The sequence below is a fragment of the Corvus brachyrhynchos genome, unplaced genomic scaffold (genome assembly GCF_000691975.1).
Source record: "Corvus brachyrhynchos isolate BGI_N302 unplaced genomic scaffold, ASM69197v1 scaffold1, whole genome shotgun sequence".
NCBI classification, from domain to species: domain Eukaryota; kingdom Metazoa; phylum Chordata; class Aves; order Passeriformes; family Corvidae; genus Corvus; species Corvus brachyrhynchos.
In genome coordinates, this window is record NW_008237222.1 from 5,178,070 (window position 1) to 5,200,242 (window position 22,173).

General features: G+C 40.2%; 1 long non-coding RNA gene across 1 annotated transcript; it reads left to right on the forward strand.

Moving 5' to 3' along the window:
• Positions 1–24: 24 nt before the first annotated feature.
• Positions 25–20,961, forward strand: LOC108445394. The gene is made up of 6 exons (XR_001860221.1): positions 25–186; positions 2,367–2,578; positions 3,343–3,447; positions 12,706–12,787; positions 18,229–18,292; positions 19,130–20,961. It is a non-coding gene; the product is annotated as an uncharacterized LOC108445394 (long non-coding RNA).
• Positions 20,962–22,173: the final 1,212 nt, after the last annotated feature.

Below are 22,173 nucleotides of genomic sequence, written 5' to 3' on the forward strand. Positions count from 1 at the left end.
GGGTCTGGGTGGGTTGGGGTCTTTGGTGCTTTTCCCCGCACAGCTGCTCTGGAGTCGTGGAGAAAAGCCGAGCCCGGCGTGTGTGCCCCTTCCACGATCCCCGTTCCAACATCGCGTGCACTCCCTGCTCTGTGTGACACATCTCCTAAGCTTGTTGCAATGCCCAGATGCAGAGGTGTCTGCAATGTAAGTGGTGTGTCAGCACATGTTCTTTGTCCTTGAGACTAACATAAGCTGCTTATATTAAGCCTGTGTCTGTCTCCTTGCTTTGCCAAACTGCTATGAGCTTGTTCCAAGCAGGCCACAGTCAGAGTCCAATTTTATTGTTTGTACTAGGACTATATACTGCTCACCTGGAAATAAACTCCCACCACCCTTCCCTCTCTCAGCATGAAGAATTAGTATTTCACTCGCCTAGGTGAAAATAGGTGCCAGCAGTAAAAATGCTTCTAGCTTTTTTCCACCCCTGCTGGTACCACTCTGGCTACATTTTCTTCAAAGCAAGGTGCACGTTGATACAGTGAGGATGAGCACATATCTGCCACTATGTCTGTAAGTTCACTGTTTTCTAAATCAGTGAGAGTCACCAAAAATACATGTCAGCATTTTATAAGAACCAGAAAAACCCTTAAGTGAACCGAACAACCTGTGCCCTGTAAAAGAATGAAGCACCAATGTCTATATATGAGAAGGTCTGAGAAAAGTTTCATGCATGGGCCAAAAATATGAATAAATCACAGCCAGAAAATATTCAGTAAGCTGAAAGCCACATTTATGATCATTCCTGGTTGGTAAAAGCAAGCTATGACTGATTACATCCCTTCCTGATTCTGCTGACAGTCCATTTCTGGAGGGAAGCCTTCTTCCCACTTGGCATCCTGCTGTCCTCCATCTCTGTAATTAACTTGCCTGAATGCAGCAGACCTCCCTAACTACCACTTGGCATAGCATCCCATAGTGCTCAGCAACTTACCAAGAAGCTAGGGAAAAAACAACCTCTAATATATTTGCCTGTGCTGTAGACTGTTTTCTTACTGGTTTCAGCCTAAAAACAGAGGTGAAACACATTTGGGTTTATAGACAGTATTATGTACTCCTTGGGGTTTTAACCATCTTAGTTATTTATACGTTCTCCGAAATTGTAGTATACGAGAGCATCACAACCTTTGACCTCCATATCTGCACAGTACCAGAGGTGAGGGAATTCTTATCACTGGAATTTAATCAATGAAGTTCATGCTGTCAGGGTTATGCTTGTATCTGTTCAAGGGGGGCTATTTCGTGTAAATGGGATGTCTTTGCAAGCTGTTGTTGCTTTTGTTGCTGTCGTCATGAGAGCTCATAAAACTCACTGGCTGGCAGAGCTCAATCTCTTTGAGCTATTCCCTGCTAGAGCCTTCCCACCTTCTATTTCTGTCTCTTTTCTTGTGCCTGCCCTAGCCTGCTTTCCATTTCCTGCTACTAGGAACCCTGATATGGAATACCATATACACAGTGTTCACCTTAGTTTTATTTTACCCTGTTTTTCTGTAGAATTGTGTTATATATGTTCATATTGCTTGCCTGGACATATAAGGATTTAGGTCTATGACCTCTGTGCTAAAATATTTTTAACTCATTGATGCATTTCTCATTTGGGTCCTTATGGACACTGCAACTACAGGAAGAGCTTCATTTGCCTGAGCCACCAAAGTCAGGCAACCAACAGACAGAAACTATTGAAAATTAAACTGCAGTAGTTTTAAAACACATTAAACTGTTAATTTAAATGTATCTGTTAGGAGAAATTGTTGCAGATGAGGTTCTTAAGTATGAACAGTGTGAGACAACCCCAGCCTCTCTATATCATTCATGATTTATAATATTGTTACAATTTTAGCAGTGGCTTGCTGAGAGCAGCATAGAAGTAAGAATGAGTTGAAGTTAAGTAAGTAAGGTTCAGGTCACACAACTCTTGGACTGAAGGGAAATAGTACACCAGCTTGGTTTTCAGGTGACAGGAACCAGTTATGAATTTGTTCCCAAAGTTCTGTAGGTAGGTGAAAAAGTCCAGTCAATTCTCCAGCAAACCTGGCTCATAATATTATAGGCAATGAAAAAGGAAAAGAAGTCTTGCAGGCTGAATGTTTGGTTCGTTAATGGTCTTTTTTAATATTCTAATACCGTTAACTGGAATATAGTCAAAATGGATGGTTAGATTGAAGTACCAAGATCTTGCTCTGCAATAGTCATCCTTTTAGTGGCTAAAATAAACCTTCTTTCTTATGACTCAGAGACAAACAGTGTGTTGGGTAACACCTTATGGGAGACATCTGGCAGGTTGGAAGTGACGATGGCTACCATGTGCTTTCTTTTACTTTTTAAAGCATAGAGGTCACCCCTTGACTGCAGCACACTGTCATTGTCTTTGAGGATTGTGTGGTCTCATGGACTAGACAGCTGGGAAGCGCACCACAATAAGCTGACTAACTCCTTCTGCCACCTGGGATCTTGGTGCAGAAGACAGGTTATAAAACACTGAGTTACAAACCTTGCTGTGGAGGAGTGGGAAATGGAAGCTAATTGCATTTACATGCAGGTAATGTAATGTTTTCTGAGATGAGAGGATAGGAAATTCACACGGTCTGACAAACACCCCCAGAACATGTGCACTCACATCACTTCCCTGATCATTTAATTATAATCCTCACCCCACATTCTGAGAAATAAATTTGTCTTCCATTTTTATCAGGATTGAGGTGTTTGGTTTGATCAATTTAAAATAATCTCTTGATGTCCCAATGAGTAAAATCTGATATATGCCTTAAATATTGTAAAATGTCATCTCCTCTTTAGAACAAAGAGCAGAGTGAGAATCTGTCTGAGCTGCACAATGGTTCTCAGTACCTCTGCTCATACAGAATGATTCAGTGCTTTATTCATGTTTTTGCAGGGACTTCTATAAAATACTTACTGATGATAATCACTGTACATATACATTGCTTTTTATCTACAAACTCAAGAGTGTTAGTAGGAAAAATTGATTATGTGCCACGACTTATTAAAAATAGAACCAAACCCAATGTCTATTGTAGTTCACTTACCCTTCATTTGTACTAGGAAGATCAAGCTTTGGAATGCCCTTTGGATGATATTTATCAGAGTTTATTGAAGAGAAAATACACTTTAAAAAAACCCCCAACCAGTTCACTTCCATTGCTTCATTTTTTGTCTGTGATTCATTTCTTAGACTTTTAGATGTTTCATTTGATTTTCATTCCAAATATGTACTGTTTGTGATTATTAATAACATATATTGTGTTTATTATTAACATATTTATTAATAACATATTTCCTTTGAAGAAGCACAAGGGAAGGAAGAGGCATCAGACTCCATGTTAAATGGGGAGGCCTGGAAATAAGTCTCTGTCTGTGGAACAAGCCTGCATCTTAAGAAATGAAGATAAGGTTGGTGGTGATTTATGCCAGGAGGTTAAACCTTACAGAATTAATGGTCTGTGAAGGCCGTGGGCTAACAATGCTGGGCAGCCCATGGCCATTACATTTAGAAAAACCTACACTGAGAGATACAATCAAGATCTCAAATTTAAGCACACAAAATTAATTGTCTTGCCTGCATGACCTTTATGTAGCTAACTTCTGCACATTCACAGGGAGTATCTCTCACTCTGATCACCAAAGCATTTCCTAAAAGGAATGTTACCTTATTGTAAATCAAATTTCATTTGGATTAAACTTTAGTTGGGTCCTTAAAAGGCGGTTGTTATCCGTACATAAGGGGGTTGTTTGTTGTTATTGAAGCTACAATGTCACTGATGGTCTTGGTGAGGGTATAATCACTCATCCTGTGGCTGCATTCCTTGGTAAATTCTCATTGTAATTTGTCAGTACAGAGAAAGATGCCAAAACCAAACTGCTGCTGCTGCTGGCAATTGCTTGTGTTGGCTGTGTAAACCTTCACTGCTGGTCTTTTCCTACCATGCAGTACTTATCAAATGGTGCTTTTCCCCCCCATTTCTGTGTGCAGTGTGCAGAATGTAAGATGTTTGTGGAATGAGCAGTTACTCAATACATTGATCTCTCCCCACAGTTCAGTGTGACACTATGCCTACTTTGCAGCACAGTTCAACCTAAATGCAGAGTTGCTAACTTCCTGAAGCCTTTTCTGTGGCACCTGAGTGCTTCACAAACACTAATGAACTTCCAAAAAGCAGTTGCTATATCCACCCTATCGATTACGATGTGAGGCACAGAATTATTCAGATGGAGAATCTGCTTGTTGTGGGGGCTCAGCTGGGTACCCAGGCCCTCACGGGCACTGGGCAGCACTGTGGCATCTGCCATGCTCAGGGCACATATCCTGTCCCGTTCAGCTGCAGCTGTGAGCCTGCCCTCCTGCAAACTTGGCGCTCGAAACATGAAGAGCAAACAAATAACCACAACTTATGAAAAGTTTAAGTAATGACTGATTATTACACTGTTATTCTTTGGCAAAAGCAAGGTTGGATTCCCAGGAGAGCACTTAGCTAGGAGACAGTAATTTTTCTTCGTAAAATTTCCTGCCTCATGCCATCTGTGCCTTCCCGGCTCTGCAACATGCTGACCAAAGATCAGCATATGGACAATATTTTTTTTAAATGTGCATCCCTGATTTATACCGAGAATAGGGTCATCCTATAAATCATCTATCTGTTTAGAACCTGCTATGACCCAGTTGGATCTGGATGTCATAAAGTGCAGTTACTGATGTTAAAAAAAAGTTATCCACTGGAACCTAGATACATAGCATCTGCTGAATTTGTAGCACTGACTGGAATTTGTCTATGTATTTAATGTATGGATAAAATAACTAACTGATTGGGAAGTTCATGTTAGAAAGGTGACAGTAGATGATCAGTGGGAGGTACAAGAACTGATGGCATGCATATAAAGCCTGTTCATAGAATCAATTAGGTTGGAAAAGACCTTTAAGATCATTGAGTCCAACTATTAACTCAGCACTGCCAAATTCACTATAAACCATGTTCCTAAGCACCACATCTAGACATCTTTTAAATCCCCCCAGGGGTATTGACTCCATCACTATCCTGGGCAGCCTGTTCCAATGCTGGATGTCCATTTCAGTGAAGAAGTTCACACACAGAATCACACACAGGATCATTTAAGTTGGAAAAGATGTCTAAGATAATGGAATCCGACCTTTGACTGATCTCCGCTCTGTCAACTAGACTGTAGCACTAAGTGACACATCCAGTCATTTCTTGAACACCTCCAGGGATGCTGACTCTGTCACCTTCCTAGGCAGCCCATTCCAATGCTTAGCAACCCCCCCTGTGAAGAAATTTTTCCTGAAATATCCTGAGCTGGAAGGGATCCACACAGATCATCTAAGCCCAAGTCCTGGCCCTGCACAGAACAGCCCTGAGAATCACACCATGTGCCTGAGAATGTTGTCCAAATGCTTCTTGAACTCTGGCAGTCTTGGGGCTGTGTCTACTTCCCTGCTTCTTTGTACTCAAGTTGAACTGGTAATCCTCCTGAGATGCTGCTTGATCAACAGTGGACAAATCTTGTAATGTTATTACTGCTCCTTGTTCTACTGTCTCAACAAAGAAACCTGGATGATGAACCTGTTACCAAGCTGAGTAGTGTCTGGATCAGACTGAGTGAATCTGATTTCTGAAAGAGGTAGGGCTACGAACAAATTGAAGCAATCAATCATTGTCAGTGAAAGAGAAACGCTAACAATATCTTCAGATGCCGGAAGTTTTTGGAGTGCCAAGTAAGAGCAACAGGGAGAGTAGCCAGTGGTCTGAGTGATGCCTTTTCCTGGTCTTAAAATCAAGAGTCAAACACGGTTAGAAGGGAAAAAGGGATTTTACCTTGGTATTTATTTTAAGGATCCTTAGGTGCACCACATCCAGGTTGAATGCACCTCGATGCCCACTGCAATGCACACCCCCAAAAGATCTGGTGTAACATTATAGGTCTTACAAATTAGCATATCTATCAAAGATTCCCCATTCAGAGGCTTGAATGAGCCCCCCTCCCCAAGGAACCTTTCCCGGGATGGTTCTGTTTTAGTTTACAAGAATGTGTTCTGGAGAGGACCTTGGGGTCTGGGGCACACTATCCTCTACCTACGAAGCTTCTAAAATGTTCAGTCTCCTAGCTTAACAAACAAGTCCAAGAATGTAGGCAAAAAGCACTAGGAATACAGAAGTTGTAAAAAGGTATAACGGGTATAAAAGAACAGGCAAAAATCTTCATGGCATCATGAGGGGGAGGCAACCTTGAAAGAAGTAGTGAACATGATGGAGATCTAAGCTCCCTAAAGAGAGCAGAGCATGGTAATGGACTGCTCTCAATCAGCAAAATTTTCCTAGTGTCAAATCTAAATATTCCTTACTCCAATTTAAGTTCACTACTTTTTGTTCTGTCAACAGCAGACATGGGAAACAGGTTATTCTTAGTCTTTTCAATTACTTCTATTGTACAAGACTGGAAGACAGTCACCTTCTCCTCTGCTTCTGTACTTAGACTAAATAATTTTTCAGCTTTTCCCCATGGATATGTTGTGGTTCTTGGTTGTTCTCCTTACACTTCTTTGTTGTCTTTGTGATTAGTTCACAACTTTCTTGAAGTCCAGGTCCCAAACTAGATGCCAGATTGCAGTACAGGTTATACCAGTAGCATGTGCTGTAGGGGACTCCTTCAAATGCTTCACAGATATGCTTTTGTGTATTTTACCTTCCAATTTTGTGTATTTTACCTTACCAATATTTTACCTTCTTGTATTTTGTGCTATTAGCTATCCTGGGTGCAGAATTTTCTGTCCTTTGTTATTTGTATAAATTTTTCCTTGTTCATGTTGAATTGCGTGAATCGTGACTGAGACAAGTTGGCTTCATTACACACATCTCCTGTTCTTTCTCCACTTTGCATTACCCTGCAACTGTGCCATTCATGTTTTTTAAGGAAGAACAAATTTTCTGAGACTTCTTTTCCTCTTGGTCATATTTTCCTTAGGATCTGTGAGTTCACTGATTTTCATAGAAAGCAGACTTTATGGTCTTTATTTTCCTATTCTTCCTCATTCCCTTCACAAAAATGAGGAATACTTACTTCCTAGTCTCAGCTACCTTTTCTCTACATTCTCAACCAGTTTCTCTCTACTGCTTGCAATGAAATGGAAAGTGAGCTCTATTCTACCTCTATTCAGAATAAACACATCACCAAACATCTTCTAAGAGTCTTCTGGACAATCTGTTCTCTATCTTTTTCTTTTTTCCCTTAATAAATATGCAGATGCTTAATCTCCATGGCTTACAAATCTGTGCCTTTGGCTGATTCTGCTAGCTGCTCTCAAAAACCTTGTCTGTATCATCTGCCCTGTTTAGTGTTTCTGTAACACCACCCTTGTGCATTCCCTTCGTTATTATTGTGCACATATTAATATTACAGGAATATAGATTTTTCCACACTCAATTGTGCAACTTCAGTAGTAACTGGTTTACTGTATTTAAGATTCCCAGGTTTCTTGTTTATCTCCTGTGTTTCTTGCATTAATAAACAAATATCTGAGATGTTCAGGGAATTGACTCACTGTCCTTCACAGCCCTCTTATGACCCTTATGAATACAAAGCAAAGATACCGATCCCCACTTCTTGACAAGGTGGACTGAACATCTATCCAGTTATTTGTAGAACAGTGTTTCAAGGAACCCAAGCCCTTCTGCTGCTACCATTTATGCAGACAAATGCTCATTTTCAAGATGTCTTTCTCACTGTCTTGCCCTTAAATCACAACTGGAAGAATAAAAAAGAGTTCAAAGTGACTCCCCTGCTGCCTCACCCTCGCTCTTTGCACCTCACAGTTACTACCCATCCCTTCAGTCTCTCTTCTAGCAGTATCCATGGCACTCATGTGGATGAAGAGCATGAGGAAATAAGCACTAAACTGGTGGGGCTTCCTCATCTAGTTCCAGGAGTTTGAGTGCATGGTTCTTGGAACAGCAGTACAGAGTACTGTGGGGGCCTGCCCAATTCAGGAAAGGTTGATGCCACTTTTTGTCTCCTCCATGGAGGTTTTGTGTCCTTTGGAGAATGTGGCTTTCCTTCTTTCATCTTCTGTGCTAAATCATTGTTTGCTGCCTGGACCCTGCCTCCTTGACTTCAAAAGAAATGCCTTCTTGGAAGAGTGGCATATTCACCCCCAGCTGCTGATGCTGCTATAGACTGCTTCAGCTTGCCAGCTTCCCTTTCTGCATCCTGACCTTAACAAAGGGATTGAGAAGCAAAGTAAGTTAATTAGAAGCTAATTAGAAGAAGTCCAGAGATTTTTCTCACGCTATGCATGAAGACCCAACTCCTGGAAAGAAAGAAGTTATGAAGCATTGACTGAAGATATTTTGCCTTTTCAGACTGAGAGGTGCATAAGAGAACAGTGTTGGCTGTTCCACAGGTGGGACTGACCTGTTTTGCTTCCTGACAGTAGTAGTGCTGATGGTGCCAGGGGGATTTGCAATTCCACACCAAGCCACAAAGGATTTCAGAGATAAATGAAATGTTATTGACAGGTTTTAGTTAAGAAGTAACAGTTAATGAAAACCTATGTCTCCTATTGTGAGATCTGAGATGACATTAAGAGTGTTAGCAGTGTCTTGTTAGGAGAGAAAAAGTGCATGGAAAATTACACAAATACTGACACTAAGATTCTGATGAGTCTTTTAAATATGAAGGTAAGATGAATAGGTCCTGTATGAACATAATGGGATCCTATTATGTTCGTGGGATAACTGCTGGAGATGAGGGACTGTATCCCTAGAACATCACAACCAAGGATTAGAATTTGCTGTACCCGCCCACAATATATATGGAATGGGTAGTACTCATGTATCCCATGAAAAGCATTCGAGCTAACAGAAGGGGTTAGAGCACTTGCCTGAATGAGATGATTGCTTTGGAAGTCCCTTTTAAATTGAAGTAGGTATAAGCTGTGTCAGATGTAGTTCTATGTTGACTGATGACTCAAGAGTTTTTGGATGCAGAGTGTAGGTGCAGATCCTAACAGATAAAGTGAGCCCTGAATACAGTAAACTGAAATTGATAGCACATCACAGTGATTTAAATTAATAATGTGCTGAAAGCCTGGTTTTGCTTACGTTTCAAGATTTTGACTCTGCCTCCCTTTTTACCTTTGAAGTTAACATTCACTGCAGAGTGATCTTTGTTTTCTCCCAAGCACTTTCATCCTCTGCCTCAGGCCTTCTCATGTACATGGGAGGAGATCTGTGTGAAAGGTTTTTTCAAATCCCTCCCTAAAATTAATTTCTGCTATGAATCTTTTAAGCAATGATAAGCTGCTACTGTTTGCTGTGCTGCATATGGTGTTCACCTCATTACTCATCACTTTTCCCACAACATGTATGTTTATTTTTGACTCAAGCTCTGCCCTTTCAAAATAAAGGAGCCTAATGTGCCAGAAGGTATTACCTTGGTAAGACCAGTTCTGCTTCTGTAGACCTTTGCAGCTGTCTGAGGATGTCAAAGCATAATCTGTCTGTGAAAGTGGTATTTTAGGGTAAAGATAGGCCTCTGAGGCTTTCTTGGGACAGTGAGTCCACCAATTCCTTTTATGATATTGGAAGAAAAATTGAATTAATGTCAGATCCTGATAATTTTTCCCCTTGGTGTCTGATTCTCCTCCTAGTTCACTTTCCAAAGAGTTGTTTTATTTGACCTGTTTAGACTCTAGCGTAGCTCCTACAGTAGTTTGTATGTTGCCATATGGATAGCATCCAGCCTTGTGGTGTAACATCTACTGGCAGTCCATACCCTGCTGAATTACACCTGTGCTCTGGAGACACCAATCCAGGATTAGGCACGGTGAGCAAGTCTTTTCTTGGAGCAATGGAACTAATGCAGCCAAGCTGTTACATCACTGCTTGGGGATATTAACCTAATTCCAAGGGTAGTATAGATATTTAGCAAGGTGTTGGGCATTTCTTTGCTGCACACCAGAGATGTGCCCTTATATTCCTACAGGTAGTACACACTTTCAGTCTGTATTTCTCTGCAAGCAAACTTTGGAGGTAAAATGAGTGTTGCAGGCAGAACACAAAAATGTCAAAGACCACCGACAGAAACAGATGACCCGGCTCTGGACTGGACCCAGGAATACTGTATCCTCCAGAGCTGAACATGGCAATTAATTTGTGATACCTACCTACAACAGAAGAAAAAGCTAAAAGATACGTGTTCTCGACACGTGATGAAAAAAGATACAATACCTCTGGTGATTTTAAAAGTAGGCACAGTGCATTTATGCAAATTGGACGAATGGGGGTACCGACTGGCTTGCTTTTGCAAGCCTCCAGCTGATAACAATCTGTTATTGGGATAAATTTTTCATTGTCTTGTCCAAAATCCAGTGTGTTGAACAGTCATACCATAGGTTGTCTCCTCCCTCTGTCTGGGTTGGCGTAGTGCCACTGTCCTCAGTTGTACAGTGCCAGTTTATACCAGCTGGGACTCCCGACTATGATTTGCTTATTCATCAGGTTCCAAGGGGAAAATATAAATAGTACTTAGCTCTCTTACTGCTCTCTACAAAAAAAAAACAAAAAAACAACCAAACCAAAAAACAACAACAACAAAAATGGGAGTCTCTTCTGCATTTAAACAGAAGAGAAAAGCTAAATACTGTTCAAGGTAAAGTACTGAAATTTTGGTGTCTCAAGGAAAAGGGCAAAAAGCTGATATTGTCCCACTAAAATTGATAGAAACACTATCACTGGCTGGCGAATGTAGGATAAATCTTCAAATTGTCATAAAGGCCCTTTAGGAAAGTCAAATAGCTTTCAGAGGAATTCAGAATTTCATTGCTTCTACCAGTGTTAGCAATATATGGATTATTTTTGTGATTGCAAATAAGGGCAGCAGCCAGTTTGGGTCTTTACCAGACAGAGAAATACCTGTCGGAAGACCCTGCAAAATGCTCAGCTTTTCTCAAAGCAGTTGCTTTGTATTGAATGTGAAACAGAATCTGAAGCAGAAAGCAGCATCCTTCTTATTGTCCCTGCACTTCCCAGGAAGCCCCTTTCAGTGTCTGGTGGGTCAGACTGCCTCTCACCCCCCCAGCACACTCAGGAGCAGCCAGTCATACAGCACTGTACCGTTCAGAGGCTCAGATTTTCAGCTTTCATTCCACATTTAGCTGTTCCAGAATTGTGGGAGAAATCTTAGCCTAGTCATGTTAAGTAATCCCTGTATTCCAGCTCTTACACCATTAACTGTTGTTTGAGTTTACAGAACAAAAATGTTGTATACTGCATACATCAGCCAAAAACACAGCAGAGAATATCTTTTGTCCCAGGTTTCAAGCAAGTTTTAAGTTGTTTTTCATGCTACTTAGTTAAGTGGATAAAAATCTTATCCTTCAGGAGAACAAAACCAGAGCAAAGTCGTGGTACACCCAGCCAGCTGTAGGTAACTGAGCCTGCTTGGTGTTGCACAATGAATTAGTGCCACCTACAGTGTGAAATGGGTCTTGAAGATGGAAAGCTGTCAGAGGTTTAAACTGCACACAAAGCAAAACAACATGCACAAAAGATTACCTTACTATTTAAAAACAAATAAAGACACGATAAAAAGCCAGAAAAAATTAAATTAAAAGCTTGCTATGTATTAAAATAGCAATAGAAAATTTAACATCGTTTAATAAAAGTTTTGCTTTTGAATATGCTTGATTCCAACATAGATTGATGTAGTCATGCGGTACAGAATTTTTTTTCTCAGGTCGTTTATTTTTGCTATTGTTGATCTTACTGAACTTGAAGTAAATGACAAAATGCCACCTGGTGCCCTTCTTAATAAGCTTTGTGCAGTAGCATATCAAACCTGCCTTTGGTCCTCTGGTGTCATTGGTATTACTTACCTAGACTTCAGGAGGAGAGAATTGGAACTCAGTTGAGTAAATTCCATATTGTGTAGTTTTCTGTGTTAATGCAGTTAATCAAAACCTAGGAGCATGTTGCCCTTTTGAAGTGCTGTGCTCTTGACCAAAGCACATGAACATTTGATTGGGCTTTACCTATTCACTTAGGAAGTTCCCTCCATTATTTCTTATGTGCTCTGTTCAGGCAGTAAACCAAAAGGGGGGATTTTATGATGATAAACTGAATGATTCACTGCTTTCTCCCCTTGTACAGTCTCACAGCTAGAGGGCTGGACCCAAATGCTCTTCAGCCTTTATATGCTGTAAATACAATTTGGGATGGAGAATGTGTTTCTGACAACTGGACGTGGAGTTATCCTAAACTCTTACACAAATTGGCAATCAGGTTCTGAAAGCAAGAGCAGCTTCCCAATTTCTTCAGTACCTCAGTGCCTAAGTGGAACCTCTAACAGTGACCTCTGAGAGACACCGATAGAGATTGACTTCTCCATTTGCCACTACTGATATTTCTAAAATTAAATGGATTTGAGAATAGGAACTGGAGAAGCAGGTTCTGATCTCAAGGTCCCTCACAACCTTCCTCAATGCTCCCCTCTCTCTCCTTTCCTCTTTGCTCATATTCCTCCTCAGTATTAATATGTCTTTGCACTTAGATCCATTGTTTTCTTATGTCAGTGATATTATGTCTATTGTACTTAGGGTAATACATGATAAATTCAAGAACATAATTTCTTCTTTTTTTGTAGGTGCTATGCAGAGCAGGCTTATTAAATGTTGAAGCAATACTTGCAGTAATATAATGTACCAGCCATTCTTTCCAGGAAATTAGTAAGTATTTAGAAATACCCATTCTCACTGATTAGTATGGATATTGATGCAGAGAGCTGACACCAATTGTGAAAACCTTGTTTGATTTTCTGTGCCTGGGAGCAGTCAGGCATTGATTCATCCCATCAAATGTCACTGCTTAACCAAGTTGTCTTTGTTAGGACCACAGCCACTCTTAAAGTCAGTAGAAGAAGAAGAAGGCAGTCTGCATGGTAGATTCAGATTTTAGGTGCACATTGGTAGAAAGGGAGGATCTATACAACTGAAGAAATCAAAAATTATGATAGAAGGAATTTATGGTGTCCACACTCCTAACTTAGATACCTCAATAAAGTCTGGGGCATGAATTCACTGGAGACAGGAGGTAAGAGGAAGGACACTATTAATATTTTTTTTTCTTTAGAATCAAAACAGCTGTAAAATTATGAACAAGAAGTCTGTTACATCTGTGTTCAAGGACACAAGAATTAATCATCTGGTTTTCTTAGAGGAAGGATTATGTTAAAGAAATACCTGCTTTCAATTTTTCTTCTGCTCAGAAACAACCTGAAAAATATCAAATACTCAGTAAATGCTCAAGGCAAAATGCTATCTATAATTAGCTCGTAAATGGTTTGTTTATGCAAAACACAGTGATGACTTCGGTATTATTAAGCCTGCTTGGGCAGTGCTCTTAAGCAACATGTATTCCGGATTATTAACACGCAGCATCTGATTCCAGCATTTGGTTCTTCTGTCTGATCCATTCTAGAAATTCAGGAGAAACTTCACTCAAGGGAATGAGCTTTTCCTCTTCGAAATGGGAGCGGGGCTGAGCTCTGCCGTCCCCAGGTGGCGGTGTGCGCCCTGGAGAGACAGAAACGCCCAGGTCGCGGCTCGGGGACGCCCAGGTTATCCTGCGTGGGGGGTGGATTCACTTTGGCCAAATCCCTGTGTTGCATTAAAAAAAATCCCCCACTTCCAGCCTTTTCTTCCTGTGCATCTTAAGCAAGTGTTCCACTGAGGTTCAGAAAGAAAAGGTAATAAATTTATAACACATCTAGATTGTGTCTACTGCAAAGCGGGTTCTGTATCTAAAGCAGCAACTCACAGTAGAATCACCACCAAATCCTCTGTATTCTACTATAATTATTATTGATCTGAAATTTATGGAAAATATTACTGATATCTGGCAAATTTATAAATATCAAATGTATTTAATTTTATTGAAGGCAGTTTCTAAAAATGTGTCCAAGTAGTAGAAATAAGATTTATTTTCTTCTAAATATGAAACTTATGGATGCAAGTTACCATGTTAAAAATTTCTCATTAAAAGAAAATAAGCCCTGGCATTCAAAAAAATTCAAGTTAACTATGGTTACTTCATTTTCAAATTAGATATATTTCATCATAGTTCTACAGGTTAAATAGCACTATCACTACAATTGTCCTAAATTTATATTGCTGTAAAATTCCTGTTTTGAATTCCTCTGTATCTTGATGAACCTTTCATCTTTTATGACAATGATAGTTCAGAAACTTGTTCATTCCTACTGAAATGTTTTCTTCTGTGAAAAAGCAAAGACAATCACAAATAGTCTTTCAAAGATAACATCAAGTGATTTATTTGTGGGAGTATTATTATAGATAGACCAGGAAAAAAACCCCACAAAACCCTCAAGCATTAAAAATACTCCCTCCAATAGTGTCATTGGAGTCATTTTATCAGGACTGTAGATTTGAAGATTAGTGATAATGAGTGATAATTTTCAGAGAAGTTTCAACATCTGTTTAGTTCTGTATGTTCTATTCTCTTTAAGGATTTCAGCGTTTATGTCCAGGGAGGATTAACAATTCTCTGTGCAGCAGGCTTGGTTCCCTCAGATGCTATTCTGAAACCAAGGACCATGGAAAATATGACCCAGCATTAACTTTCTGCACACTGGACTCACCTTTTAAAATAAAATAAAGAAGTAGCCTGATGCAGAAATCAAACTGTTGAAACAGTCTTACACTATTACCTACAATCTTCCCCCAGGAACAGATGAGGGAAAAAATGAGCTACAAAATCAGGGGGTCAGTGCTGTCTCTGTATGTTAATCGAAAGTGCTTTGCTCTGGCATTAATGGGAATATTGTTACCTGTATCACTGTACCAGTGGCCAGAGAACCTGCCCTAGAACCTGTCCTCTCAGCTAAGGTGCAAGGAGATGGTACCTAGCTAATGAACAAGGGACCCCAGCAATTCAAAATCAAATTGTTCCAGTGATATCAGTCTAAAGAGCAAATACTCTTAAAAGCGGGGCTCTGAAGGAATGAACAAGCAAAGAACTACCCCGTGGGATCAGGTATGTTGGGAAAAATACAGAATGTATTTTTATGGTAGCCAAGAAGATGAAAGCTGCTGGATAAGCTGTGCCAGGAGAGCATTGAAGTCCTCCTGCCTTTCTGAAGGGACCAATAACAAACCTAGGAACAGCAAAAGGCTTTGCAAATCTAAACTTAATGTGAGAAAACTCCTAGTGTTCACAAGTGGTGTATAAGTACTGTCTGGAGGGTTGGCAATGTGAGTATAGGGGAGGCTGGAGCAGGCTGAGCGTCCCCAGGCACTGAATGAGACAGACTGAGTGAGGAACAAAAGGGCCAGTGCTGAGCCAAGCTGAGCGTTTTGGGGGACTCTGACGAATATTGTTCACTGCTATGTGAAAATACATGGTCTGCCTCTCAATGCCAGGGTGCAGCACTGTTCTGAGCTGAGGACTATGGTAATGGGGAAGAGTGGTTTGGATGTATAGCTGTTAGTGAAAGGTGCATGAACCAAACACCTGCAGGTAACACCAAGATGATCACAACACACAGCTGAAATGCAGAAAGTAGATTTATTCCATCATCTCACTGGCTGGAGGATTCCACAAACAGATGGAGACACATACGCTGCTAAGCTCATTTTAGCAGGGGCAAAACATGGCTACGCCTGAGTCCTGTGTTCCAAAAAAAAGGGGTCTTGGGCATGCACAAATCTTCCCCACGCTGTGTTTTACAATCTTCAAACTTATCTTCCTTCCCCCTTAGGAAAAGGCCTCCAGCCTGTCTGAGGAATGCTGGTATGTTTGTTAACAGCACTTTGTTATCTGGGTGAGAAAGCTCTTCTTTAGTAGACAGAAAACAACCCAAAGTGAACATAAATACATGACTTTTCTCACACTGAGAGAAATATCTGCCAGGTGCAAGGTTGGTCTTGGAGTGAAAACAATTCTAAAGGCAACTTATTTTCCTCTCTCCTCACCAATCATCCTTTTTAACCCTTTCATCTCCATGGAAGATTTGATAGAAAAATAAGAACATATCTAATTTTCTAGTGAATGTTCAGAAAGCTGAAAAATAAGTACCAAGTATGGCAAGATTAATGAGAGGCACTGTTGCTATTGTAGGACAGTGTTTGATTTCATTTTAATACAGGAATTAATGCTAGTGTAGTCTGAACAGGAGATAGGAAGGAGAATCCCAGTACAAATTTATGATGTTTCCAATCCTCACAACTGTAGAGAAAAAGAAAGTTAATGTTGAGAGCATGAAACACAAAAGCAAATACCTGAAAACAAGTAGTAGAACTCAAACCCTATTATTTTAAAATATCATATATCTAGGACAATGTCTTGCTGTTAGAGTGTCTGTCTCAGGAAGTTTGGTTGCTTAGGGTTATCCACTGTGTGCTTAACTGCTATTGCCTCAGCTGATGAATGAAAATCAGTCTTTTGCTTTCTAGTTAATTTAGACACATCTCTCAGACATATTTATTTCTGGATAAACTCTGTATTTGTTACAGACAGGTAGGATATTTAGTGTTTGGAGAGAATTTACAGGGAAAAAAAAAACTTGTCTCATCCTCTGTAAAACTGAGCAATTAAATTTACCAAGATAACAAAACCACAGCTCTGGCAAATAACCTGCCAGATATGTCTGTTTAACCACTGATCTCCACTTGTTTGTGTAGACTTCTAACTCTTTGCTCTTCACACCTTGCTAACGTATTCTGCACATTGTCAAAACCCCTCAAACTGAGGCTCTCCCCACCATCAGTGTGTTGCAGGCTGTCTTGGAAATGAGCTTCAGGGGCGTACTCTAATGAGAAGCCTAGAGAAGGATGCTATAGCTATCTGATTCAGGATTTGATAATTAAAGGCAGGAGAAAGCACAGCAAAAATTAATAAAATGTATTTAGAAATGAGTAGGGAATCTAATAAATTGCCTGTTTATTGCAGCTGAGTAAAAATCTTCATGTCTGCATGTAATGAGCACAGAATTCATCTCTCAAAAATGTCCATACTGGAAATGGCGCAGTCCGTAGCTGAGGGGAGGATTATTTACTTCCCTGCCTCTCCACCTCTGAGTGCACAAGGAACACATTTTAAGCAGATATGCACAGAGCATTGGATGTCTGATTGCTATGGCTGAAAGCTGACTAGCTATAAACCAGCCCCAGTCTGCAAGATGAGTTGCTTAATTCTCACGGTGCTGGTTCCTGGGCTAATAGCTCCTAAGCCTGGGCTTATTGCCACGGCACTGTAGCTCTCCAGCATCCATCCAGTTCTGCATGCAGAGGAGTAGACGTGTCCATCTCTGTGCCTGCCCAGCTACTTCTGTCCTTAAATAATCTCCTACCAGAAATGCTGATAACATTTTTCTGCCTTTGTCTGTTACCCTGTCACACATTTTGCTTTAATGCTGAACCCAGGCAGGTGACTTGACATTTCCCTCCTGTGGATGGCTGCTCTCCCAGCAGGGAAGCCTCACAGCGTCACTGTACACCTGGATTAATGATGTTTTGGGTAGGATGTGCAGGAAGGAGTGTTCTCTGCAGTGGGAGCAGGGAAGTATTTTATTCAAGGTACTGGTCATTTATGGGTCAGTTTCTTGAATGAAGGTAATAAGTGAACTGCAAACAGGAGTTCCAGAGAGTGTGTAATTGGGGTGCAAACAATTTGTGTGGAGAGACATATACATATAAATATAGGGCAAAAAATACTTTTAAGGTTCTGGTAGATGGGAGGACAGACAGGTTTCTCCATTTTGCTCACAGCATCAGCAGCAGAGACCTCCTCCCATACCCTGGGCTCAGCAGCATAACTCAATGAGCCTGTGGGAGGTGGCTGCAACATGCCCAGGTGCTCCTCTCCCAGCCAGCAGGCACAAACACACTCTTCTGCTGCTGCTGACCCAAGGAAAGGTGTTGGTGCTTCTTGCACCCAGCTTAAAAACGAAGGGACCTGACTGTCAAGCAGTCTTCATTGAAGAGATTTCAGCATTCTACAGGTTTTGAGGAATAGAAAATAACAAAGGACTGAAAAATTCCTGGTAGCAGTAGTCACTTGTTGGTCAGGATATCTCAGCTGTGCTCTCTCCTCACTGGGCTAAAATAATGGGCCCTATAATGCATTGTGGATCCCGACTCTTCTGCTTCAGGTCTGCCAGCTGGAGCAGCCGCTGGATCCACAGCTCCCCACCTGAGGACAAAGTGGGACTGCTGGTGAGTTCTGTCTTTGAGCCTTCGCTTTATTTTTTCTCATGCAAGTCTATCTTCTTGGAAGAGCTTTCTCTTGCTGTTCTTTTTCATATAGAAAATATTTGTTTTCTTCATCCTAACTAGAAGCCAGCTCTCCCCAGGAACTCCCTCTGCTCCTCAAAGAAGTTTGTTTCCTCCTACTTCCTAGAAGGGAAATCTGTGCCTGAGAGGAAGGGAATGTCATAGCATCCTACAGAGATGTCACAAAATCCATTTCTGTGGGGTGCCTTTTATAAGCTTTGGTTATAGTCCCCAGCACAAGGATTCCAGTATGTGATTCTAGAAGATCATCTAAATTTATTTAACTAAATTAAGCAGCGACTCTCTGCCCTATTGTATCAACTCCCAGTGTTAGTGTAAACCCAAAGCTCTTTTATCTGAATAGTTGTTGGCTGTGGTACTGTAGCTATTAAGCAAATAATACTGTTTCTATAAAGATTTTATTTATAAAAAGCTCAAGAAATAGGCACAAAATGTACTGAATCTGTAGGAAAATAAGACAGTTGCCTAGTGTCTTTTACTGTGTCTTTTAGTCTTTTAAATGTGTCTTGTATAAACATGGTGCTGCATGGAATGGACTAAGATACTTTTCTTTCTGACTGCCATAGCTTGCTAGTGCTTCTAGTTCAAACATGTAAAATAATCCTCTGTGGATTATTTTTCCTTCAGAATTTGTCACATCTCTGGAATTATAGCTGCAGAAGTTTGATAATACTACATAATTTGCTTGGCAATAGACAGCTTATTCTGAGAGCATTTCAATTTGTTTAGCTTTGTTTAACCTTATTTCCTTTAATTTAGGAGAAAATCATTGGATTCTCAGCATTTTCACTGGCAGTTCTTGGACCAGCTGGATGGTTCCTGTGCCACCTTTCAAGCTATAAAAAGAAATAGAAAAAAAATCCCTTTAAAATTAAGATCTGAAGGCTGCAATAAACTATAATACTCCCAACTTGGACTCTCTTGAAAGTCCCAGTTCACACTCTATCACCCATCCCATGGGCCAGGTCCCAGAAAGCTTTTGCAGATACTGTAGAATTGGACCCAGAGATACAATGGTGTAACAATACCAAATGGTGTCAGGCCTAGTCTGCCATCACCTGCTGCATTGGAGCAGCCTGAATCTGTCATCAGGTACTGCAAGAAATGGAAGATTGATGAGGAGGACTGTAAACATGCTCAAGTGACTTGCAGTTTGGCTGTTGAAAAACACATGTATCATACTAATTGTTGTTTGACCTTGTGTTTTAGACAAGTAGAGCATCTGTGTCTAGGAAACATAGGCCCATGGTAGCCTTAGAGGCACCCTATCTAACATGCTTGAGAATTCTGCCCTCCTGTGGGCAAGATTAAAGCACAGTGGTAAATTGTACTTGCGTGAATCCTTGAAATAGGAAAAAATAGCAGGTTTGCTGATCCTCCACCATGGGCCAAGCTTTGCAGTGCCTATGTTCCCACTTGTGTGCCTCTTCTGTCTGCTGCTTTGGTGATCCCTGGTTGGTGAGGTAACAAAAATGAGTTTACTCTTTGTGTTTCATCCATGGTTTTGTCATTGTTCCTGTGTCCTGTCTGCTCCATCTCATACAGGTACCATCAAAACTTTGAAGCAAATAAATGGGAAAAAAAATACAGAAAAAAAAAAATTATAGCCATCTCAGACTAAAACTCTGAGAATTTAAGACAATTTTCTTGAGAGTGTCTCTTTAATCTTTACATGTGTTCTTTTGGTGTGTTCCCCCACCCAATTTACTCTTCCAGCAGAATAAATGCTTTTCTGCAGGTCATGATTGTAAGATACTTCAATTTATTTTCAATTTTTAGATTAAGATTTTTGACCTTTGAGAGATTTTTGCATGATTGCTATTTGCAATTAATATGATAAAAACTTTGAAGTCTAGACTAATTTTGAGAAAAGTACTATAAATAATATTTTTATGCCATATAACATGTGATAAAGGAATGTCTTCTAATGATTTCATGTCTGTCTTGCAGAAAAACCCAGAATATGAAGCTTTTGTGATGTTAAAGGATCAGTTGTGATGCTTAAGTATTAGCAGAATATAATTTATAATTCCATTAAGTCATTTGTAATATCTAATATCAAACAGATTCTGAAAGTAGGGCTGTGAATGTGTGAAAGTATATAATCTTGCTGTACGTCTCAAGTATGATTTACAAATAAATTGTCATGAGTTCCCTTCAGCCTTGGAACCATGACTGAAGTTTTCAGAGTGAGAGTGGAGACATTCATGCTGAGTGTTTAAAGAAACTCATACTTCTTTATTTTTTTCCAAGAAATGATAGCTTTGTCCCTTAGTTGAAGAGTCTGATGTGAAAGCCCGGTTGTGTATGTGGAAAGTTTCCCACAGATTTGGATGAGTGTTGGATATGTGCCTGCAGTCCTGGTATCCAGAGAAAAAACAATGCCAGTAACTGAAAGGCACTTGGACAAGCAATCTGAAGCTTTGCTCCTGCGCACTGTGAGTGCATCCTTTGGAATCATAAGGCTATTTTGCAGAATTTGTTGTAAAAATCAGGTTTGAACATTTTAGTATATCTGCTTGTCCTGTATCTGATTTCATCATCCTTCTCTCACCTAGTAATGTTTAAATAAATCAGTAAGATATTACATTTCAGTTGTTGTACTTGTCCTCTTAAATTATGGCAATGAGTAATAAGATTGCCTGGTTATAATACATACTCGGGGGATGTGAGTGAAGCACTGAGAATTGCGTTGGATGAAATGTGGTAGAAAAGTCACTTGGTGTCTAATATCTGGGACTACAGATATATAGTGATGTTTATATTGAAGCAGTGATAATTTTTAGAAACTATTTACCTGAAGAGCTACTTAAAATTTAAGTGTTTTTCGCAAATACTTTTTTTTTCAGATTTCCAATCCACTTCAAGCATTTTTTTCCTAGAAGTACTATTGATTACATTTTATGGGCATTTTAAAATGCTCCAGTCTTCATGTAGCCCTCTTTACTGATTGCAAATGGATCTTTAACCCTGAGATTGGAAGCTCTGGAGAATGTGGCACATAGAAAACCAATATGAAAAGGAGAGAAGCCAGGTCATTGCAGGCACCTTTATTGCTGTTAGTGTGGTATTGAGTGAGTTTATACATTTCACTAAGTGCAAGGGTGTTTATTTATTACTCTAAACCAGCCACAGTTCAGCCAGAACTGGGCTGATAAATGCAGCCAGTAGTGCCCAGGGCTCTAGCTCCAACAGCTGTTTTTCCTCAGGCTTCCTACAGCTCCCCAAGGTGTTTGGTCAAAATGGTCATTGTGTGTTTCATTTCAGCAGCAATGACCCTACCTGCAGCCTGACTGGTACCACTCGGGGCTGCCTGAGTGATGCTGAGTTTTTTGTGTGGGCATCAGTGGAGTCCCTTGCAAAGAAAGGCAAGAGACTCCCTCCTGTAATTCTGCAGATGGGGAGCCCCAAACATGAAATGCTTGCCCAAGATAAGGCAGCAGGGTAGCAGGAGGTGGAAACAGAGAGTTGGAGGATGTTTCCCTGCCGTTCTTCTCATGGTATATTTACATCAATGGTTTTCATTTCTTGCTGATGGATCAAAGCTGGCTTTAAGCTGACTGTAGGTAGTAGCACAGGTAACACATATATTGCTAAGGGTAAGTGGCTGAAGCCTGTTCTTTCATGGGAACACAAGTAGCAGCCATTCCAGATAAGACAGAAGATCTTTTATTGAGCTAAACTTTGTAATATTTACATGCTTTGTGATTATAGTTATGTGCTGCAGTGTACAATTAAGCTAAAATACTCATAGTTCTGAGTAAGTAGAAGTGTCTCTTCTTAAGAATGGATGCTCTAGATAA